Raw genomic sequence first — 10,228 nt, 5'->3', positions numbered from 1 at the left:
GTCATGAGGTTACATGTGTAGTTGTCACTTTTGTGAGTGTTGAGGTTAGTTGTCACTGTTTTGAGTAGTGAGGTGAGGTGTGCAGTACTCATCGTTCAGACTGTTCTGAGTGTTGAGATTAGGTCTGTGGTTATCACTGTTGTGATTACTGAGGTTAGATGTGTATTTGTCACTGCTCTGAGTGTTGAAGTTAGGTGTGTGGTTGCCAATGTTAGGAATATTAAGGGTAGATATGTGTTTGTCAGGGTTCTGAGTGTTGAGGTGAGGTGTCCAGTTGTCACTGTTGTGAGTACTGAGGTTTGATGTGTAGTTGTTGCTGTTGTTAGTGTTGAGGTTAAGTGTATAGTTGTCACTATCCTGAGTACGGAGGTTAGGTGTGCAGTTGTCACTGTTCAGACTGTTCTCAGTGTTGACATTAGGTGTGTGGTTGTCACTGTTCTGAGTACTGAGGTTAGATGTGTAGTTGTCACTGTTCTGAGTGTTGAGGTTAGGTGTGTCTTTGTCACTGTTCTGAATATTGAGGTTAGATGTGAAGTTGTCACTGTTCTGAGTGTTGAAGTTAGGTGTTTGGTGTCAGTGTTAGGAGTATTAAGGTTAGGTGAGCTGCTGTCACTTTTCTGAGTGTTGAGGTTAAGTGTATAGTTATCACTGTTCTGAGTATTGTGGTTAGGTGTGCAGTTGTCACTGTTCTGAGTACTGAGGTTATGTGGAAGTTGTCACTATTCTCAGTACTGATGTTAGGTATGTGTTTGTCACTGTTTTGAGTATTGATTTTAGGTGTGCATTTATCACTGTTCTGAATGTTGTGGTTCAGTGTATAGTTGGCATTGTTCTTAGTACTGAGGTTAGGTGTGTAGCTGTCACTGTTCTGAGTATTGAGATTAGGTGTGCAGTCGTCACTGTTCTGAGTGTTGAGATTAGGTGTGTAGTTGTCACTGTTCTGACTATTGAGGTTATGTGAGTGGTTGTCGCAGTTCTTAGTCATGAGGTTAGGTGTGCGTTTGCCACTATTCTGACTCTTCAGAATATTCATGTTAGGTGTGCAGTTGTACTTGTTCTGAGTATTGAGGTTAGGTATGTGGTTGTCACTTTTATGAGTGTTGAGGTTAGGTGTGTAGTTGTCACTGTTCTGAGTATTGAAGTTAGGGTTGTATTTGTCACTGTTCTTAGTACTGAGGTTAGGTATGTAGTTGTCACTCTTCTGAATGTTGAGGTATGGTGTGCTGTTGTGTGTTCTGAGTATTGAAGTTAGCAGTGTAGTTGTCACTGTTCTGAGTACTGAGGTTAGGTGTGTACTTGTCACTGTTCTGAGTATTGAGCTTAGGTATGTAGTCACTGTTCTGAGTACTGAGGTTAGATGTGCAATTGTTACTTTTCTGAGTATTTAGATTAGGTGTGTGTTGGCACTGTCCTGAATATTGAAGTTAGGTGTGCAGTTGTCACTTTTCTGAGTACTGTGGTTAGATGTGTAGTTGTCACTATTCTGAGTACTAAGGTTAGGTGTGTGGTTGTCACTATTCTGAGTATTGAGGTTAGGTGTGTGGTTATCACTGTTCTGAATGTTGAGTTTAGATGTGCAGTTGTCACCGTTCTGAGTACTGAGGTTAGGTGTGTGGCTGTCACTGTTGTGAGCGTTGAGGTTAGGTGTGTAGTTATCACCATTCTGAGTACTGAGGTTACATATGTAGTTGTCACCACTCTGAGTACTGATATTAGGTGTGTGGTTCTCACTGTTGTGAGTGTTGAGGTTAAGTGTGTATTTGCCACTGTTCTGAGTATTGATGTGAGATGTGCAGTTGTCACTGTTCTCACTGCTCTGAGTATTGAGATTAGGTGTGTTGTCACTGCTCTGACTGTTCTGAGTGTTGAGGTTAGATATGTGGTTGTGAATGTTCTGAGTACTGAAGTTAGGTATGTAGTTGTCATTGTTCATAGTAGTGAGGTTAGGTGTGCAGTTCTCCCTGTTCTGACTGTTCTGAATATTGAGGTTAGGTGTGTAGTTGTCACTGTTATGAGTAGTGATGCTAGATGTGTAGTTTGTTTTGTTTTTTTTTTTGTCGGTTGTGGGGCTTGAACTCTGGGCATGGGCGCTGTCCCTCAGCTCTTCAGCTCAAGGCAAGCGCTCTACCACTTGAGCTACAGCGCCACTTCCGGTTTTCTGGTGGTTTATTGGAGATAGGAGTCTCACGGTCTCTCCTGCCCGGGCTGGCTTTGAACCGCGATCCTCAGATCTCAGCCTCCTGAGTAGCTAGGATTACAGGCGTGAGCCACCAGCGCCCGGCTGATGTGTAGTTGTCATCATTAGCAGAGCTTATTTGGCCTGTTCCTGGCTTGGTCAATACTTGTGCACTGCTTCTGGGAAGCAGAAACTCATGCCTCTTCTCCTAGGTCCTCTGGAGGCTGAGATGGAATCTAGGTTCGAATCCAGCCTGGCAGTAAAGTCCAGGAGACTCCTACGGCCAGTTAACCGCAGTGGGGCTGTGGTTCAATGGTGGAGTGCCAACCCTGAGCCTGAAGTCTTGAGAGACAGAGCTCAGGCCTGAGCACACACACAAACATGTGTGTGTGTGTGCAGACACACACACACAAAGTGTGAGTTCCATCCCTATCAGAAAATTTTAAGAACTGGCACCTTGACTTGTGCAAATCACGTCTCTGCCTTTATCTGTGTAAAGTCAATTTGCTACTTGAGAATCAGAAGTCAGTAAAATAAAGATGCTGAAAACCAAATGCTATTCCGTATATCAGTAAGTGTATGACCTTATTTAAACAAATGAGATAATAAACTTTTGAGCTTACTTTTTCTCAAATTAGACAAATACGAAGTTAAACGAGGCAAGGCTTCTCCATTTATTTACTTGTCTATGTATTTTTGGCTGTAATAGTTGGAACTGATGGCATTATTATTTTTCATACATAGATGTCTCCCTCTGCTTCCTACATAGCTGAGATTAGAAGTGTGTGCCATCATGTCTTCATGTCTAGCTTCATTTTTTTAAACAAATGAAAATGTTGTGTCCTTTAGAAGAGTGTGACACTGCAGCTAGTACTGCTAATAAGCTGATTTTTCACTGTTTTATAATTTAAAATTATATTTTTGTCATGTATTTTCTTATCATATAGTGGATCAAACATGGGCCTCAAGCAAGCCAATCCAGAGGACTTTACCAATGAACTTCAGTCCTACCCTGAGTTGGAATTTTTAAACATGTATGACATTGGATGAAGACCCTTTATTTTTCCTGCTGTCAGCAATGTGAATTTATATGCACAAATTTAATTACATAAATGCATAGTGCTGTTTCTTTTTCAAAACTTAAGTGATATAAAACTGGGATCCAGTCTACTTACTGCTTGACATTGTAATCCAGTGCACTTACCAATTTATCTGTCCATTTAGAGTCTAGGCAATCTGGCTTTTGAGATCTATATTTAAAAATCTTGAGTTAATTTTATAGTTACAGTATCATTGTAGTTCTTTTTCAAGTGCATAATAACAGCAAGCACCTCATTAATTTCCATTTATGTAGTTACTGTAGTAAAATTATCTTTAATGAGTGTTAGAGATCTACACAAATTCCTGCTAGCCCTGTTATGAAGGTCTGTGCTTTTCTATACTCAAACATTTTAAGTTTAGTCTGGAGTTTGAATGAATACTTAGAATAGAGAAATGTCGAGCACTTCGGAATATGCTTTTTGACATACACCGGAAACATTAATCCTCCAGAATGTGGAAATCAGAAGCTTGCCCAATGGAAATGGAAGTTTTAATGTAACCACTGTCCAAATCTGTACAGAAACCTTTGAGAGACCCTTTGCTCAGTATATTCTTGAACCATCAGAGGCTGTTTCAGCTTGCTTTCCTCAGCTTTCAGAGCCTAGGAAACACTTTGAGCCAAAATGCAACTATTTTATGAGAACTCTTGCTGGAAACTTTACTGTATTCTTTTTCTTCTCTAGGATTGTGTTTAGATCATTGATCAAAATCCTTATGCCAGCCTTTAATTGGAAAGGGCTGGTGAAATGCAAGGCTTGCATCACCTACTTCAAGCTGCTGTTCCAGCATGGAAAAGCAAGGTGGATTCAATTGCAGTCTTGACCTCTTACAACTAATTTCTGGGGGAAAATGTCTGTCACTATTAGCTTTGGTCTTTGGAAATTTAGAGGGAGAATTCAATGTTTTAAGGATATTTGTAATTATCCTAATAAGTAGCCAATTCTATTTAACACTTTTCAATTTACATACAGAAATGATGGAAGTGACTTTACTATAAAGCAAGTTTAATTGATATAGTTAAAAATGGGGTAGCAGAAAGAAGATAGAATAAGCACTGAAGTAATTCTGTAGTTGAATGGAGATACTATAATAGTAAAACTCAGACGCTAATGGGTTACAAATAGAAAATCTAAAGCAAATCTTTTAATTTTTCAGTTTGTTAACTATATTTATTTAGGTGCTAGTTCTAGAGCTTGAACCCAAGGCCTGGCTCTCTCTTAGCTTTTTCTTTTTGCTCACGGCTACTGCTCTACCACTTGAAGCCACAGCTCCACTTCTGGTTTTCTTGGAGATAATGTAACTTTTATGCCCAGGTTGGCTTCGAACTGTGATCCTCAGATCCCAGCCTTATAAGTAGCTAGGACTACAGGAATGAGGCACCAGTGCCCAGCTTCAACTTCTTAATTTTTCTTTGGTTGTGATGCTTGAACTCAGGGCCTGGATTTTGTCCTTGAGATCTTTTGCTCAAGCCTAGCACTCTACCACTTTGAACCTCAGTGTTAATTTCAGTTTTTCTGATGGTCAATTGGAGATAAGAGCATCATGGATTTCTCATTTATTTAGGGTATCTTTGAACCACGATCCTCAGATCTTAACCTTCTGAGTACTCGGGTTACAGGTGCGAGCCACCAGTGCCTGGCTCAACTTGTTAACATACTTAGTGACATACTCCCCCTGATTTCGAACATCCCTTCTAATTTTGTTGACCTGATTTGTTTCTGCAGTAGAAGTATAATCCTCTATGAAAATATCATTAAGTGATATAAATTAGATTTAAATATTTATAGATATTATAGGATATTAAAGCCATATCAAAATGAACTTAAATCTCTTACACAATAGTTGACACTCAAACACATTTTATATTAAAGGTAATTATGTAATTGTATGTTTGTGATGTACAAACAGGATTTTTATTTTCAGACCTGATAGTACTTATTTTTGTTAGGCTACAAAGTTTAGTTAGGAAATATTAATGAGAATAAAGAAAAAAGCATGTATTTTTATTTATTATATATTTTTTGCCCATCCTGGGGCTTGAACTCAGCGTCTGGGCACTTTCTCTGATCTGGTTTTGCTCATGGCAAGCATTCTACCACTTGAGCCACAGGACCACTTCTGGCTTTTTCTGTTACTGTAGTACAGGGTATCATGCATGCTAGGCAACCAGGAAACCATATTCCCACCTCTATGCCTGTATTTTTAATGTGGATACATGAGAGGAATTCAATGAGATGTACATCTGTTATTTGAATAAATTTTAAGTTTTTCTATCTGCACTGTCAATGTGGAGTAATTACTCCTAAGGAAAATCAAAGAACTATAGTAAAAGGAGACTTTTCAAATGTAAAGGGGGAAAAGACAATTTTGGAAGACGGTTAAGAAATGACAAAGTTCATAACTTATTTACTAACTATTGGATGGCTTCAAATATAACATTTGATTGAACATTCTAATGCATCAGAAGAGAAAAGACAAGAGAGGGCTAGCACTTTGTCCTTGTTTCACTTGGATGATGGATTCTTAAATGGACAAAAAGATGCCTTCTTGAGTGAGTTGGAAACTGAGTTGAGGCCCACACTAGAGACATATGGCAAATATATAAATCCCATCAAAGAGCAGGAAAATCTTTTAAAATACAATTTTAAGTACAATCTAATATGTATTTTAAAGTACAATCTAATGTATTGGTATGTATCTACTTTTCTGGATGAGGTGTAGAACTATGGTTTCATAAAGCTGCTTTTGAAATGTGAAATGTAGTTAATTTATTAAAATGTGTTAAAAGAGGTCACCTATAATTAACCAGGTATGGTACATGCCTGTGATCTTAACACTCAGGAGTCTTGATATAGAAGGATTGTGAGTTCCAGGCTAGTGTCAAACTTATGTAATGACCTTATTTCAAAACACAGCAACAACAGAAATAAAGAAAACGATATCTATAATTACATTGTTTATCTTTTTTTTTGGGGGGGGGGTCCGATCGTGGGGTCTGAACTCTGGGCCTGGGCACTGTCCCTCAGCTCTTCAGCTCAAGGCTAGTGCTCTATCACTTGAGCCACAGTGCTACTTCTGCCTTTTTTTCTGCTTATGTGGTGCTGAGGAATCAAACCCAGGACCTCAAGCATGCAAAGCAAGCACTCTACCACTGAGCCACTTTCCCAGGCCATATGGTTTATCTTATAATCTCTAAAACATAAGTGAAATCATAATACTAATAAGGTTTTATTAAAATAAATAAATTCCAGGAAATAGCATCAGCAACTTTTTCCCCTGAGATTCCCAAGTTTTTCCAATGGTTTTCCAACTGGTTTGTAGAAAAATGAAATCTTAAGGAACCTACAGAATTTTACCAGTGCTGTCATGGATATTGTGTTTTATCCCTCTGCTTTGGTTTTCCGCTGGCAGGCCAGAAGCAGACTCTTAGAAGAGAGGAGCAACAAGGATGGAATGACAGTCTGGAAACAGAGGTAATACCTGATAGAGACAACGGAGATCCTACAGGGAATATCGACTGAGATGAGAAGCAGGCAGACTTTACAGCCAAGAAGTTTGCAGATGAAAAGTATGTATCATGGTCCTCAACTTGGAGGGTTGGGGAATCAGATGACTTTTCAGAATAGCCATAAGCCTTTGTGATCTTTCCATATTATAGGTCTTCGGAATATTTTGCTAGTGTATGCAACAAGTCATAATTATCTTATCAAACATCTGAAAGATCTTCGTGTATTTCAGCGATTACCTTAAATTAAGATTCAGGACCAGTTGTATAATTAAAACTAAATTGTGGAGCTGGGCGCTGTTGGCTCATACCTATAAACTTAGCTACTCAGGTGGCTGAAATCTGAGAATTGCGGTTCAAAGACAGCCTGGGCAGGAAAGTCTTTGAGACTCTTATCTCCAATTAACCACCAGAAAACATTAAGTGATGCTATGGCTCAAATGGTAGAGTGCTAGCCTTACACTGAAGAGCTGAGGGACAGCACTCAGGCCCAGAGTTCAAGCCCCATTACCAACAAAAATAAGTAAATAATAAATTAACTGTAGGCTTGGAAGGTATTTTATTGGTACAGCACTTTAGCATGTACAAGGCCCTAGCATCAATGTCTAGTACAACTGTAAAGGAAAAAAATAATTTTCTTGTAACTATGAGAAGCACACAGTGTTTCACACCAGTTAACATAGCTGTTTTGCAAGACACCACTTGGAAAAAATTGTATTAAGTGAAATAAGCCAGGCCCAAAGAAACATAGGTCCTATGGTTTCCCTTATTTGCAATAACTAGTATATGTCTGAGACAAGCAGTAAAGGTCAGATAAGTTGATGTTAGGTGAAATGAATATCAAGATAAGGATTCAAACGTTTTTTTCTTTCTTGTAATTGTTTCTAACATATTTATAAGATGATTTCTTTGTTGCTTTCTATGTCACTCCCCCACGGTGTAACCCCTGCTTTCATTGTATTTGATGTTGGTATAATTTATGGAGGGAAAGGGAAAAAACACAAAAATAACTCTCTCTCACACACACACACACACACACACACACACACACACACACACACACACAAACAAAACCGTTTAAATAGGAATACAGGTGGACTCATTGTAACAATGAGATGTACAAGTCCTTATGTCGAAATACAAACTTTACAACTTTGGCCAGAGGGGTGGGAGGTTTGGGAGATGGGAAGGGAGAGGAAGGGGAAACAAAGGAGGAGGCAACAATGCTTGATAAGAAATGTACTCATTACCTTGCCCATGTATTTCTAACCCCTCAGTATGGTAGTTACACAATAAAAATAAAAAAGCTGGGGGTCGTGGTACATGCCTGTCAGCTATGTGGGAAGCATAAATATGGGGTCCAGGCTGGCCTAAGCAAAATCAAGAATACAAAAGTAACAAAATAGCTGGACGTTATTTGCTCACACCTGTAACACTAGCTACCCAGAAGGCTAAGATCTGAGGATCACAGTTTGAAGTCAGCCCAAGCAGTAAAATCCATAATATTTTTTCTCTAATTAGCCAGACTAGAGGTGTAGCCTAATAGAGAAGCAGCTGTAAACAAAAAATGGTAAGTAAAACCTCAAGGTCCTGAGTGTAAGCACCCATACTGACACCAGAAAAAAATAAACAAGTAAATAATTAAACGGGACTGGAGTCGTGGTTCAAGTAGAGTGCCTTTGTAGCAAGGATACAGCCCTTAAATTAAGCCCCAGTACAGCAAAACAAAACAAAACCAAAACAGATGAGTGTATTGTATTCTTGAAGTTTTAGAGTAAGGAGCTAATTTTAGAATAGGGATATAATTAGGGTTTTGATTTAGCATTATGAATCAGACTCTTAAGCAGATAAAACAGATTCTTAATTCTATGATGAGCTAAGTAGGCTCTCATGAGACATGTGAAGAAAAGTCTCATAGGATGCATGATACCAATCTCTGGAAAGTTGTCTAGTGTGAAGTATGGCATAGGGCTGGTGCATTCTGTGTCCTGAATTAGAGCAGAGCCTTCTACAAAGGTAGCTATTATTTATCTTATGCTTCCTGTTAGCAAGATAGTTCTTTGTCTAAAGAGTCAAGGTTCTCAAAGTGTTTTGACTTCCTGACTACCAAATTCATTTAGGACCTTGCCTAAACAATGTCTTAGCCAAAGAACATGGCTTTATAAGGCTGGAGTGAGGAACCTGTTTCTGCCAAAGGCACTTTGAATATTTATAACCTGTCATGTACCAAATGATTTTTCTGGTCTTAAATGAACCATGAGTCAAATGTGCCTCACCCCTGCTAGAGTTGATTACAATGAAGTAAATAAAGCACATGTAGTAGAGAGCAGCTCATCTGAAGGGGTGTGCATGTGGTGACTAACTAGAAGGGACACATAAAACAGCAATCTACAACCTGGTGGATCTGCCACAAGGTTGGAGAAAGTTCTGGAAAAGCTCACTTTATTTTTTGGTGATTATTTCAAATTTTCTCCGTAATGGCTACTTATATATGAAAATCCTCTTAGATCAGAACTATATTTTTGAAAGGTTTATGTATTTTTTTCTCTATTCAGAATTTTATTCTATGGAAAAAATGAAAATTTTGTTCAAAGGCAGAAACCCATATTGCCATCATTTTTTAAAAGTACGGAACTTTAAAAAGTGTAATTGAACATGTCAGCTTTTGAATACGATACATCTTGATTACTGTCACCCTTTCATCATTTCCCTATCTCCCAACCCCACCCAACTAATTTTTTTTAAAATAATAAGTATGGTGGCCTTGAAAAAGATAGATTTTTGTGACATAAAAATCTGTGAAATAACATATGTAATGGTAGGAGCACAGGGATATGAGCAATGTAGTGACCTTTTCTTTTTTTCTTTTAAAATAATTTGATTTATAAAAACATTGCGGGGCTGGGATGGAGGCTCAGTGGAAGAGCACTTGCCTTGCATGACTGAGGCCCTGGGTTCGATTCCTCAGCACCACATAAGCAAAATGAAAAAAGCCCGAAATGGCACTGTGACTCAAGTGGTAGAGCGCTAGCCTTGAGCTGAAGGGTTGAGGGACTTCACCCAGGCCCAGAGTTCAGGCCCCATTACCTGACCCCCCAAAAAATGCAAGAATTATATAAAATATTCTTTTATACCCTTCATCTGGATTCCCTAATTATCAACTTGTTAACATATTTGCTTTATCATTCTCTCATTTTGTACATAGATACTTTTCTCTTTGTCATTTGAAAGTACGATGTGTGAGTGTCAAAAACAATTACTAATATTAATATAGCACTGTTACCTGATTCTTTAAATTATCTGATTTGCATTCAAATTTGATGAGGTGCTCTACCTTCTTTAATCAGGAATAGAGTGTACATCAGTTCTTTTTGTAACACACATCATGGTTTGTGTTTCTCTGATTTTTTTTTTCCTGGAGGAACATTGCCATTTACATTTGGTAG

This window comes from Dipodomys spectabilis, unplaced genomic scaffold (genome assembly GCF_019054845.1).
Source record: "Dipodomys spectabilis isolate Male_0828 unplaced genomic scaffold, ASM1905484v1 ptg000567l, whole genome shotgun sequence".
NCBI lineage: Eukaryota > Metazoa > Chordata > Mammalia > Rodentia > Heteromyidae > Dipodomys > Dipodomys spectabilis.
The sequence above is the reverse complement of the archived record's forward strand: the minus strand, read 5'-3'. Positions refer to the sequence as shown.